At 30.4% G+C, this 14,650-nt stretch overlaps 1 protein-coding gene across 2 annotated transcripts in view; it reads left to right on the top strand.

Annotated features, from left to right (window-relative positions):
• The first annotated feature begins 302 nt into the window (after positions 1 to 302).
• The window catches only part of LOC146540521 (uncharacterized), a 69,732-nt gene continuing 55,384 nt past the window's right edge, over positions 303 to 14,650 (top strand). For both annotated transcript variants that reach the window (XM_085200564.1, XM_085200555.1), the window contains exons 1-2: positions 303 to 530; positions 9,574 to 9,610. The gene's annotated coding sequence lies outside the window, so the exon portion shown is untranslated. The remainder of the gene's footprint in view (positions 531 to 9,573; positions 9,611 to 14,650) is intronic.

The raw sequence follows: 14,650 nt of genomic DNA, 5'->3' as shown, positions 1-14,650 counted from the left end.
ACATATAGTAATTACAATCAGATAATTAAAATAAAAAAAAAAATTCAATCGGTTGACCCAGTCAAAAGTTATGAGGTAACAAACATAAAAAAAATAAAAATAAAACTGTTGAATTGATAACCTTCTTTTCTTACAGAAGTCGGTTAAAAAAAATATCTCACATAACAAACGTACCAAGAACTATACACAATATCGAAGGCATTTAATAATCTATTCGTGTTATATCAAGATATATCAAAAGCGCTACACGAAGTAAAGGTGAGCTCTGCGCGGGCGCAGCCAGTGACGTGTCGCTCACTTCTCTTCCTTCAGTGAACCGCCAACCGCCGCGAGAGCTTGACGCTTTGAATCCACGAAAAAGATATATAACAATAATATAATTGGCATTAACATTAGTGTTCCTTTCTATTCACCAACTCTCTTTCCCCTCCCGGAGAGTTGGACTTGGACAAAAGACAGTGTATTTGGAAGTTTGTAGTGTTGTTAAAATTTTGTGATTTCTAGGATTGCGTGCTTTAACGGATCGATCGGTAAGTTGTTCCAATCAATAAGGTTAGAATTGTATTGAAATGGGGGAAAAGTAAATGGATAATTCATTTATAAAAATATTATTACTTTTCCTAGTCATATAATTTAAATACTTGTAGCTGGTACTAGAGTTGAAGCGTGACTTCTTAAAAGTGATACAACGGTAGATATTCAAATGAAATCTGTACATACAATACAATACGACAAAAAACTATAATGATGTGTTAGATATTTTAATGGTATGTGAATAATACGTAGTTAAGAATATATATATATAATATATACGTATGCACACACATATTTTTTACACACACACATATATATATATATATATATATATATATAAAAGTGTAAGATATGTGTGTGCGTACATTTTATGTTGTCTTCAATTATAGCTTATAACAATGCGTAATACGTTAATTACTTGTACTACCTGTGGTATTTAAATACTGATTATTATTTATATAAAATTATTTCTCGATGTTCGTACCTATGTCTGTACATCTGAAGTAGGTATGTAAATATATCTAAATTTTGAATTACCTTCTTTATTTTCTAAGAAATCCTTAGTTGATATAATACTACTATTGAAAAACCTTCTAATGAACGATCATTGTTGTAATGGAGTTGTGTTTGTTGGCGGGTTTGGTATTCGTGGCCGCCTTAGTTATAGTACTATGAAATGGCTTCTTCAACTGTCATCTATAAAATAATATCAATGACATTGGCTCTAAATCCACAAATACAAAGCTACAATATAAAAAATCCCCACAACATTCTTACCGTTGCCGAAAGCCGAAGCCGTTTAAGTTACACTTTTGAAACGTTCTCCATACATTGTTCATACAAATTATTTGCACACACATAGTCTATGCCAGGGGTTCCCAATCTTTTCTTGCTCAAAGACCACTTTTATATTAATATTTCACTTTGTATGTATAATCAATATAAACTCACCGCACTAAAATTTAAATTGTTCGCGGACCATTTGTAGGCTTCTATTTAGGCTTCTGCGGACAACTGATGGTTCGCGGACCACTGGTTGGGAACCACTGGTCTATACAAATTAATATGAAAGATTACGTCTCGTTAAATAGTTATTTTTTAAAATTAACTACAATATATTCTTATCACATAATTAATATATTTTATTAAACTATAAACAATTTTAAAAGTAAAGATTTTTGTTTCATATAAATTTAATAAATGAATATTATCGTCTACAGTCTAGACGTGCGTCGTAAGCAAGTAATAAACGTTTTACCAGTTTATAACCAATTTTCTTATTTCTACTGATAACATCTTATCAGAAAATTCTGATTCGAGATTACATAGTGCTAGTTAAACTAAGTATATGTTTATTGCTATAACTGAACATACTGTGTAAGGTAATAAGCCTTAAACAAATTTTTGTACATATTTATGGCATTTCTTTTATATATAAAATTCTAATTTCGTTGTAAGTACATCATGAAATCTTATTAGGAATTTTACTTACAAAAAGTGTGTTGAATGCTAGGGGAAGCCAGGGGACTTATCCAGCTGTGAACGTAAGAAAATTCCAGCTCTAGGCGTTTGATGATGACGAAAAGTGGAGTTCATTTCTGTTAAACGAAAATTTGACTTGGCAAAAATACTTTAAAAAAATATAAATATGTATTATTTAAATTAATTAAATACGTAAAGCTTGCTTTTTAATATTACAATTATAAATTGATATATCTTTGTCTATTTACATTAAATTACATTTTAATGCAAAACGATACCAGTCGATAGCGACATTGTTGGCATGTCGTTGTTAAGATTGTAAATAATAATATTGCTTGTATACTTCTAGTTGTACAAACAATGACATTTTTATTGTCAACACTTATTACCAAGTATTATAAATATTAATATAATAAAACAAGTACATAAAAAAAACCTGAATCTTGGTTGTGATGCAGGAGAAACCAGAACCCAAGGAAATTATATAACTTTGGGTTTTGGTTCATGGAAGTCAGAGACTGCGTCTTATAAGTACCTATTTATACGCTTCATTTGTAATTCTATTTTCCATACAAATCTTTATGAAAATTGAACTAAAAGTGTTCAATAATTTAATATTATAACGAAAATTGTAGTTTTGTAATACATTTTTTTTAATGTAAATTTTTTTCTTGATAATTTCGTTCTTCTTCTTAATGTGCCTCTCCAACTAATGAAGGTTGGCAGTCAACTTCGCATACTTGGTCCTGTCCCTAGCCAAATGAATGAAATCTACGGCGGTTTTAATTCCAGTCCATTCCTTGATGTTCCTTAGCCATGACTTCGTTAATTACATATAATAATTTCGTTAAATACATATAAGGCACGAAATATAGTCGAAGTTATGTAACTTAAATGAAAATACTAGCTTCTATATTACTATATATTTCTCAGTTCAGCATTTTATTAATACCAATACTTGACCTTTATATTTCATAACAATAAATAAGATTTGAATTTATCAAATTCTATAAATATAAGTTCAATACAAAAGACATCAACGATAGCACGCAAATAATAAAAGAAATTACTATTTAAATTATTTTCATTCATTCATTAGATAAAGCGCTGCATAGAATTCTGTCACTCATCACACAAGGTCTTGAAAGTTGGGCGTAAGTATAGGGGGGACTGGATGGTCTGTGCTTACCCCAGAAATTTTAATAAAAAATATAACTTTATTATAAAAAAAACTTTTTCGTGAAAATATCTGTTCAAAGCTAAAGTCCAAGTTCACCCAGAAAATATCGTTAGATACGCCCATGCAAAAAGTGGAGAACAGTGTTTTAACACTGCTGCCTACCCTGCTATAGGGAAATAAAAATGAACATCCTTTTTTAATATATTTGACAAGATATTAAATAGAAATAATATTATGGCCCATACTATTTATTAAGTTAAAAACAACTATAAAAACAGAATTCCTTCTTCATATTTCAAAATATAAAATTTAGGAGTTACAATCGTCATTTTAGTTTTTTGTTTCACTCGGAATCCTAGACGACGACCCGTAGCCGATTGTTTTTTTTTATTTTGATTACCGACACTAGGTAATAATTACAAACAAATTTGAACTCTATTTTATACGTCATACAGTATGTTATAAGTTACAGTGTTATAGAAAATTATCGTCGTCATAAATAATAATCTTTTAACAAACATGTAATGTGGTACAATTTATACCGTTCAAAATTACTATAGGATTTTTAAATGGAAAATTTCATAGGATTTTTAGACCCGTATTCGTTCGTAACTGTTCTGAAATCTAAGATCGATCTTGAGATGCCGTACTCATTCATAAATAACATATCTATGAATGAAAACTGCATCTCAAGATCGATCTCAGACTTGAGACTGATTTATATCTACGAGCCCTAGTTTAGGTACTTAAATTTAACAATATATATTTCAAAACGTTTGCAGGATTAAAAATAGCACCTACTATGCTGTTTTAGAGGAAGGCAGTCACGATGAAATATCTTAGGTTCTTATTAAGTAGAAAAGTGACTTAAATGGTGAGACTAGGCCCCAAGTGTATACACTTATTTAAATACGCTATACTTACTGTAAACATAAATTACTCTATAAGTGATTTTTTAAAATTACGTTTTTACATAAACTTTATAAAATATATTTTTATAAAATGCTAAATTTGTAATTCGTAGACATTTATCTGGTGAGATACCATTTCAATGCGGCTATCTTGATTATTTTGTGGGTCGTTCTCACTGCTTGTCACGATCGACATAATTTTATTTTTTAATGGAATACGAGAACGGCCATTCATTTTACTTATTTTTCTAAATGCAGTCGTCATTTATATTTATAATAATAATTTCTACTTAACCTAATAAATAAATTAAAAGGTGCAAGCTGCATTTTAGTGAAAATCGAGAAGTGAATATATTTCAGTACTTCATAGAAAAATATCATAATAAATTTGTAATTATAGTTAATTTCATACAAAATGATAATACGCCAGCAAACTATCATCGTTTATTGGTTATACGTCTCGTTAACTTACAATCCCGAAATTAGTACGAAACTCCGGGTAGACGAATCCAACTCACACTTGACCAATTTTCTTTAACAGTAATCACGTATATGGTTTAAAAGATTAATTATTCTCTGTCAACTTTCCTTTCCATTCAACAATATAAGGAATACAATGAAATCAAATTCAAATTATGTTATTTATCAAAACATAATTGATCTTTTGTATATTTCAAACAGTCAGCTACGATTGTTTTCGCGCCCATCTAATGACGAAGTCGTGTCCTATTAGTGTGTTAAATTATGTTGAATTAGTAGTACAATACACTATTTATCTAATAAAGCTTGGTAGTGATTCTTTGTTTAGTTTTGGGGGTTCGATTCCTATCCTAGGAAACGAGTTTCGCCATTGCAATGCCTACAGAAATTGACAGAAAATTGGAAACGGGAGTGTCTCAGCACTAGGTCCTTCTGCTTACCTTGCTGTGTGCGGGATATCCCTAAAAACGGGTGACCCTCAAAAAATTATCTTAGATAACTATACCTTCTAAAATTTCTTAGACACTGTATTCCACACTCAGCAGGGTACGCAGAGGGAACCTAATGTTAAGATACTCCGTTCCCCACTTAGACAGATATCGTTAAATATCAATATTTCCATTAAAAACAAATTACGTAAAATATAAATCATCAATTCGATACACTTTCATTGTAAATACGTTCGTTCGTACATGGATCTCGAGCGATCCACGTTTACATTCGAAAGTCTTCGCCATAATTATTAGCGAATCTTCGATCAGTTTCTTGTTGGCAATTCTATTATGTAATACCAATTAAGGAGAGTAAAATATAACAATATAGGAACTACTTTTTTTAAATCATTGGTTAAGTTATAATTTATATTTGATAATTTGGTTCGTCTTTATACATTAACTATTTTTTTTTCCTTTTCACGCTGTACTCGCATCGAGCAGGGTAGGGAGAGGTAGCTAGCTAGGAGCTAGCTCTACTTACCGTCTAATTCTGGAGAAATTGCGTGCTGAGTGGCAGAACCCAAATCCACGCTTTGCCTCGACAACAGATGGAAGAAATGGAAATTTAATATTTCCATTTGATTTCCTCTAGTAGGCATCGAACTCACAACCTAAATAACTCCTGAATTTGATGATATTTGGCATACCAGCCTTAACAATTACTAAGTCTAGGCAAAACTAGAGATAGATAGATAGATCTCTCTCTCTCTCTCTCTCTTCTAAGAGCTATTGCAGACCAGTACTTATGGTGTAAACAGTGTACCGGACAAACAGCCAGGGTGATCGTTCGGTCAAGCTAAATATAGAATACCCATAGGGCCATACCATAGCGAGATACGCGTGATTTAATGGCTGGTTTGCACTGAATCTAAGGGAACTAAAGTTAAGTTATAATTTTATTTTAATTTATTATGTAACTTATATAGAATATTCGATAGATACTGTGAATATATGGACGTTTTTTTAACTTAGTGTCAAGATATTTGGTTCCCATTAAGACATTTCCCAAATTTGCGACGAATATTGGCATTGCATGTTTAGTGGCGTAACTCAACGACGCGCTTTGCTTCGTTATCAGAGTTAGGAAATGAAAATATTAAATATTTAATTTCTTCGAGCGGGAATCGAACCCACGACATATCGCGTTTACAGTCGCACATCCTCTAAGAATCTAAAACGTAGCTGTATATATTATTATTAGTTTTTTTTAATATGCTTTTATATCTTTTCCTGCCAAAAAGGAAACGTAAATATTCGTTTCCATGTTAGAGTACTCATATGAGTATGTACTAAATAAATTTACCTTCTATTAAATTAAATTTAACTTTAATTTTATTAATTAAATAAAAATAATAATAATTATGACTTACAAAATGAAGTCAAGGATGGTGCACTTATTTAATTTCGACTTATTTCCTACTTTATAAAATTAATTATTTCGGCAATAGTTTACATCAGATGTGTAGATTAATTAAATTTCTACACCGACTCACCTGAGATCCACAACTTTTACTAGGTTGTGACATGAATTTAAAATTAAAATTTTACTAGATTTTAAATATATTAATGCAATTGGCAATTTATAATAAATATTCACGAATTAAGATTTAGGGAAGAGAAGGCAGAGGGGGAAAACTATTATTAAGACACTCCTTTCTATATTTGCCGACGAATACTAGAGCAGCGCTCAACGCCGCGGTTTTCCTCGACCCCAGAGCGTAGCAAAGAAAATATTAATTCAAATTCTCCAGTAGGAATCGAACCTACAACCTGTTTACAGTCAAACTTTGAGTCCTTGCACCACGACTGGCCTTCCTAACTGTTGTTAATATACTTAACTGCTTGTTTAAAATTCTATGGTGGTGATTCTTGATGGTACATTAAAAGTCCATTAAGAGCTTATTAAATTGAAATAATATTTTTTCATTCCACATCACTAGACGTTTCATCTGTTGAATTGTTATTCGAGTTTCTATTATACAATATTTTTCTATTCTACGATGAGTAAATGTTTGTTTGTTTGTATTTTTTTGTTTGTAGATACTTTTTAATTTATTTTTATTTTTTGATATTTTTTTTATTTTAAATTCGTCAAAATAATTGATAAATAAATAAATGAGGCCAGCCTTGGTGCAGGGACACAAGCGTGCAACTGTAAACGAAGAAATAAAATATTTAGTATTTTATTTTTTTTACTCTGGTAACCCCCGCCACTCAATGCCTCCGAAATTCGACGGAAAGTAAAGAACAGAGTGTTTTAACACTAGGTTTCTCTACTCTGCTAATAATCGGAATATCGCAATAAGCTAAATAAATTTAAAAAAATGATTTTTTTTCCAGTGTCTCTATTCACAAATTAGAAGAATTAGGTAGAGATGCATGTTTAAAATGTGCAATATTTCCTAGTTTCGTATTTCTTACATATAAATAAATATACGAAATCGTTATTGCGAAAAATTTAAGTTCTTAGGAGCGACGGTTTTAACCAACATTGACGATTTACGTAAGGTGTGATCTCATCATATTTAAACGTTTCAAAAAAATATATGAAACTTCTCAAAGGTTGCACAAATAATATGGAATTAAGTAAACAGTCAAGTTATGTATTCAGAGCTGATTGCAAATATTTCATTTATATTTATTTATATGCTCACCTCTAACTATTTTATTTAAATTCTTAACAAATTATGCTAATATTTTATTATTAAATCGTCTTGGGATGAGCAAATCCATTTGAAATAATCTTTTTAATTTTTTTTATATATATTGGAAACAAATATTAGGAATATAATTTTAATGAGTATCTATAGAAATTTTAAATTTAGATCCAGTTATGAAAGATGCGTAAGGATTAAATTTCTGAAAAAAAAAAATTTTTTTACCTTTACCGTAATTTAAAACAACGTTGTCTTCTGTATTGCATACGTAAAGACTCCAACTATATAGGTAAATTGAGCTAAAGATGTCATTTTATGCTCTGTAAACTTACAAAATAATATAATTGCTTTCAACTTATCGCATCGTTTTCTAAACATTAAGAAAGTAACAACGTTATAATAAAACAAAAGAAGTAACTATAGCCACATTCTGTATTGTATATATATGTAAACTAGCGGCCCGCTCGCGGTTACACCCGCGTGAACTATGTTATTATTAATTTCTGTCTCCATGACTACGTCATAGTGACGTCTATGCAAAATTTGAGACTCCTAGCATTTGTAGTAACGAAGTTTCATACAAACTTTCGACCCCAAAAACAACCCCTTAGAAGTCGAATATTGCAAATTCCCGTCTTAGCGAGCACCTATGTCCTATAAGTAACTTCTATGCAAAATTTGAGATTCCTAACACTTGTAGTTTCTGAGATTTCGTGATGAGTGAGTGACCTTTCGATTTTATATATATAGATATGAGTGAGTGAGATATGCATAATGTGAAGTTTTTTGAGTTTTTCAAGAAGTTAAAATATTAAATTAAATCGCTGTATCCCGCACCTAGTGTTAAGACACTCCGTTCCCCACTTTCCGTCGAATTTCGGTGGCATTGTGTTTTGAGTGGGGGAACTCAACTTTACAATCACTATGTCACTCACCACGACTGGCCTCAAGAAGTTGTTGTCAACCAACCCAAAAGTTGAACAATCATGACTTTACGAAAAGTGGAGAACAGAAAATTGACTTTCTCTTCTAAAATAATAATAACAAAATAAATACAACAAAAGCATGTTCAAATCAGCTACATGTTTTATTCCTTATATAGCAGTAGACAGAGAGAATAAGAGACACCCGAGTTCGAGACATTGTAATAAAACACACCCACACACCCACAAAAACCAACTGTGTTAAACTATTAATATATGTAAGTAGTTTCAATTAAAACACGTTAAAAAATGCCTAAGGAACGATTTTTATTAGGTATTTTGACAAAAAAAATATTAAAACTACCCTCCTTAGTCGTTCAAAAGAAAAATTAAAAAAAATTGCGATTTTTACAACAATATTTATTACGATTTTAATATCAATAAATAAAAACGGATAGTGAGAGTGTAACTGACGTGAACATTATATAAAAACGATTGATATCTGTTTTGCATTATTTATTACTTCACAGTATATACTCGTATATTAATTCTATTACATATTTATATGTAAGAAAATATATTTTACGCTGGAATTATATTGGAAAAAGAAAGAGAAAATAAAAGTGAAGAATATTATACTGAAGTGGGTATTTCTAATGAAGCATCAACACTTTTAATATACATATATACGGCGTACGTCAAACGGTGAAAGTTGGATCCTACGAGCGTATTATTTTGCGCCATTAGGCCGTTTTACACCACTTTCCCCATATTAATGTAATATCAAATGAGTAATTTAATTTTTATCGGTGTTTTTTCTTTCAATTTTATCCAATTTAAACGTTTTTCCCTTAATTGTTTAATAGATTTCCAGAAATATATTTTGTATAACGTTGTTTTTTTCTTTTACAGATTCATTATCGTCGGAAAAATTGTGGAATCAGATTAGGTGAGATATTTATCATTGCTTAAGGTTTTTTAATGTTTTTACAGCTTCAAGAAAGGCAGAGGGAACCTAAGTTAAGATACTCCGTTCTCCGTTTTCCGCCGAGTCCCGAAGGCATGCGTGCGAAGTAATGAAAATATTCAATACTTTTATTTGCTTGAATGAGAATCGAACCCAGCCTGTTGCGTTTACAGTCACTGACTGGCCACGACTGGCACGACTGGCCTCTTATTATTATATAAGATGGCGGAATTTATTGCTCATTATACGAGTATATTTACATAAATCACAAGGACATTAATTTAAAACAGGTTGCTTTTAACGAATTCCTTAATGAACACCATTATAAAATACGTAAAAATTTAAAAAAATATATATAATAATATATAATCAAGTTTTCTTTGATAATATTATTTAATTATAAGCTTCGTTAGCATGGTATTTAGATAACCTTTTGACTGATATTACCTGTATAAAAAAAATTATGTATATCAAATATTTAATAGATGAATTCTTAACATTAAGTATTTTGCATCTTCTGTATATATTTATATATATTTTAATGAAAAAGTATTCGAAATCAACAATCTCTTTATTAGTTTTACATTGAAGTTGGTGTCAATAGAAATAATATAATTATTTTTTTTGCATTTGCACACAGTAGAGGGAACCTAGTGCTAAGACACTCTGTTCTCCGCCGAATTCTGGAGGTATTGCGTGTTGAATGGCGGTATTCAATATTGAGCTCTCCCCTCGACAGGAGAGCGAAGAAATTAAAACATTAAATTCTTCATTTTTTCGAGAATCCTCGAAGAAATGAAGAAGGCCTCTAAATAATAACTTAACAAATAATTATAACGTAACAGTATTTCAACTGTAACTGCTTAAATTATTCTTTAACGATGTATAAGTGTTCTTTTAATGATATAGGATTTACTACCATTTGAGTTTTAAAAGCTATTTCCTTTAACGAGGTAATAATAGAGTGGAAAGCTGTTAACAAACAAAATTATTCTTAATAAGTTATTAAAATTATAATAAATATTATTTATATTAAATACAGTATATATTTTACCAACTTTTGTTAATGTTGAAAAAATAATTTTATTAACATTTTTATTGTAAACCTGATAAACTTAGTTGTACTATATTTTGAGTTTGTGATTTAATAGCCCCTAGAAATTTATCAGAGAGTTACGAATGAAAGTCTTAAACTAGGTTCCCAGGTTCCCTCTGCCTACCCTGCTGCAGCCTTTATAAATAATAAATCAAACACTAAATTAGTGTAACGTAATAGTTTCTTATTCGCTCTTGACAAAGAGGTCGGGTGTCAATATCTTTGAGGTCACGTTGCCGTAAAAAGTTATAAAACTTAGAATGAGTTGACCTAATAGAGATATCCTTGATATCTAGTTTATATTCTTATACATTATAATTTATTATATAATTATATAACGAAGCAATAAAATATTTTTAAGTATCAATATTACGTCAGATATTTTTTTAGTTCAATTGCTATTTAATATTTTGTCTTTAAAATTCGATTAGATTTTTCCCGAAATTAATTATTATGTTGTTGCTGTTGCTGATGCAATGCGACTGTAAACGGCAGGTTTTGGGTTCGATTTCCACTCGTGAAAATACAGTATTTAATATTTCTTCGCTCGGTAACAAGGCAAAGCGCGGCGTTGTGTTCCACCTTTCAGTGCCTCAAGAATTCCGCAAAAAGTTAGAACTCTGACTTAAATTTTCAACTTTACATTGCCCTTATAATCCAATATTTCTCAACAAACCTATAAATAAAAGTCTATTGTTTTCACCATATGGACGTTCCCACGATTGGGCGGTTATATCATACATACAAAGGTGCGAAATACGAGAGAGAAATTTGACTAAACACAGAAACTCTACACCTGTCCTCTAGACACTTTCAATTGTAAGCCTCTTAGAGAAGCTATGGATAGTGAAATTTAAATTCTAAACGTATATAAAATAAACCCTGCGGGCGTTTCAATTATGTATGTCACTTTCTTTGCACCTTCGTGTTATTATCTATTTATTTATTATTTTCTTTTATTAATATTTAACGTTTTGTATACTAAATATACTATATATAAATAAGTATTTCTCACTATTTCCATCCTCCATTTTGAGAGAAACGCAAAGAGATTAGTGACGCATTTCTGCGTTCTCTACTTCCTGTCCGTTTAAGATATACGTTTTGGATGATTTAGCAAACATATTTAAATATATTTTAATAAGTACTTGAAAAGATTAGTAGCACAGATTTAAAATTACGGTACCTACTAAAAAATCTTTGCTGTGTAAAACAATTGGAAAATCCTTATTGAAACTACGAAAATGCGGGTTGCATTAGGGTTTAATTAATATTCACATTATGTTAAGTGTTTTGCAAATATACATTATATGAATAATCCAGTAGTTAAAGCGGGCGAAGCCGCAAGAGGGTCGCTAGTGTATGTATATAATAAACATAAATATTCTTTCAAGTAAGTTTTAAATCCAGACAATAAAATATTTCTGTCATAATTAACTTTCCATTCGTGTTACAGCTATTTTCAACGAATAAATGTAAAATAATAAAAATAGTGGCGTCTCCTATATTCGGCGGAAAGGGAGAAAGAGAAGTGCCATAATGTGAATGGAGTGTCCTGTCTAGGTCCCCAGGTTCCCTTTGCCTACTCTGCTATGTGCGGGATGCAGCGTGAAGTTAAAAAAAGTGAAAAATAATTCACACATGTTAATATGAAAATTTAAAACGAACTTAAAATATCACTGTTTAATCCACATTTAAATATTCTTAAGTTTTCTAAATTTCTAACAAACAATTGACAAAAAGCTTCGTCCCTGATTACTTTTACGAAGCGACTACTTAGTGCCTCAGATTACGTAGATAACAATATTTGTTGACACTAGAACCTGAGATAACAGCTTATTTTAAAAGTATGAGGCCATACGTGGCGTAGGGGCGATAGGTTATGAGTTCGATTCTCACTCGAAGAAATAAAATATTTAATATTTTCACTTACATATTGTATTGGAAGAGCGGGGTCTCCTAGTACAGGCATTACTTGCTTAAAAGGATATCTCTGTAACAATTATTTATGTGTAAAATCTGTTGAACAAATAATGTATTTTTAGTTTGTATTTATTTATTTATTTCCTTGCTCCAGTAACGATTCAAAGCGCGGCGTTGAATTTCGCCATTCAATACACAATATCTCTACTATTCGGCGGAAAGTTGGGAACAGAAATGTCTTAATGGGGACGCACTGTCTTAACACTAGGTTCCCAGGTGATTTTCAAACAAAATATAAGTAGGTATATTACAAAATTAAAATATTTTAAATATTTACTGGTTTGAAAGTAAATCCTTCCATAAACGTAAATTCTTGTTCTACAATGAGAAGCTATGAATCTGCTTATCTGGTCACATGGTCAACCTTAATTTGAATTAAATAAATATTTGATCGTCGACGTCCATGTTAGATTAGGTCACCTTGTAGATTACACGTAATGGCCGCAATTAGTCTACATTTTTAACCGACTTCAAAAAGAAGGAGGTTATCAATTCGACTGTATTTTTTTTTATGTAAATTATTCCAGTAATAGGCTAATGTTGTTTGTTTTATCATATATTGGTGCTTTAATTGGATTTAATAACGCATCGAAATTATGTCGACTTTTTAAATTGCTAAGAACGAGATAGTTATTCTAGTTTTACGTATTTGATTTTGCAATTGAGAATTTCTAGGTTTTTTTTTCTATTAATTAAAAAACATTATATTTATAAACTTGTTTGCTAGTCATTAGACTCGTTAGGTATTTTTATTTTTTTGCTTGACACTATATCCCGCATATATCAGTGGAGGCAGAAAGAACTAGGGAACCTAGTGTTAAGAAACTCAGCTCTCATTAAAATATTACTGTTCCCCCTTTTCCGCCGAATTCTGGAGGTACTGAGAGGCAAAAATTATAAATAAATAAATTTAAATTTTCTATTAATAAATTTTTACTAATATTTTGCACATATCCATTCTTATAGAAGACAAATTGAATATTAATGTATATAAAATGTTATGTTTTACATCGTCCACTATATAATTAAATAGTAATAAATAAGAAAGTGAGTACATCCAACACTCTCACAATGTCGTTTTCGCTACGCGTGTGGCATGTCAATAAAACTACAGATAAATATTACATAATGTGAAATTTCTTTCTTTAAAGCCGCCATGGACGTTTTTTTTTGTTAATTCTTTAGAAATATATTTAATCTGTTTTGAATGTAATAGATAATATGTTATTACTTTTGTTGTTTATTAATATTTTAAATATATATTTATGGTTATACAAAAAGCTAAATCTTCTGTTTGTTTATTTTGATAGTCAAAAATTCATATTTTTTAAATTTAAATGCCTTATTTAAATAAATTAATTTGTATCTATTTGTCTGTCGATTGTCCACGTAACTACTAAACTGTTAAGCAAAATATATAAAATATTTAGTAAATATTTCTTTGATAACTTATCAATTATTATACTAATATTTGTTTAATAAAAAATTCTATAGCTTCTTGTAGATTCTTCCAATTGTCATTACAGGAAGCTAGAACAATAGGCAGGAAACGTTAACCGGATCCATTATTACCATATTTGAAAGCGAAATATTATCGTAAAAAGTTAATTTATTGAGAATACGCGTCAAATGAAGCGTAGAGCGAAAACAAAGCAACAGTATATGACATAGAAGGTCTGGAAGCTTATATCGTTGGACTAGTAAGCTATTGAACCATGATTTCTTAGTCATTTAATGTTAGTAAAACATTTTTTAAAAGTGTTATTTCACTTCTTCTTTGTTTCACGCTGTATCCCGCACATAGCAGGGTAGGTGGGGAACCTGGGAACCTAATGTTAAAACACTGTATTCCATTTCCCGTTTACAGTCGCACGCTTGTGCCCCTGTACCACGACTGGCCTCAATAAAAATGTTTTAGTAAAAATATAATAAACTAGTGGACC

This window comes from Heliconius melpomene, chromosome 2 (genome assembly GCF_056956725.1).
Source record: "Heliconius melpomene rosina isolate 202511_hmr_F chromosome 2, ASM5695672v1, whole genome shotgun sequence".
In the NCBI taxonomy this organism is placed as follows: Eukaryota; Metazoa; Arthropoda; class Insecta; order Lepidoptera; family Nymphalidae; genus Heliconius; species Heliconius melpomene.
Note: the sequence above shows the minus strand (reverse complement) of the source record. Positions and strands in the feature narration are given on the sequence as shown.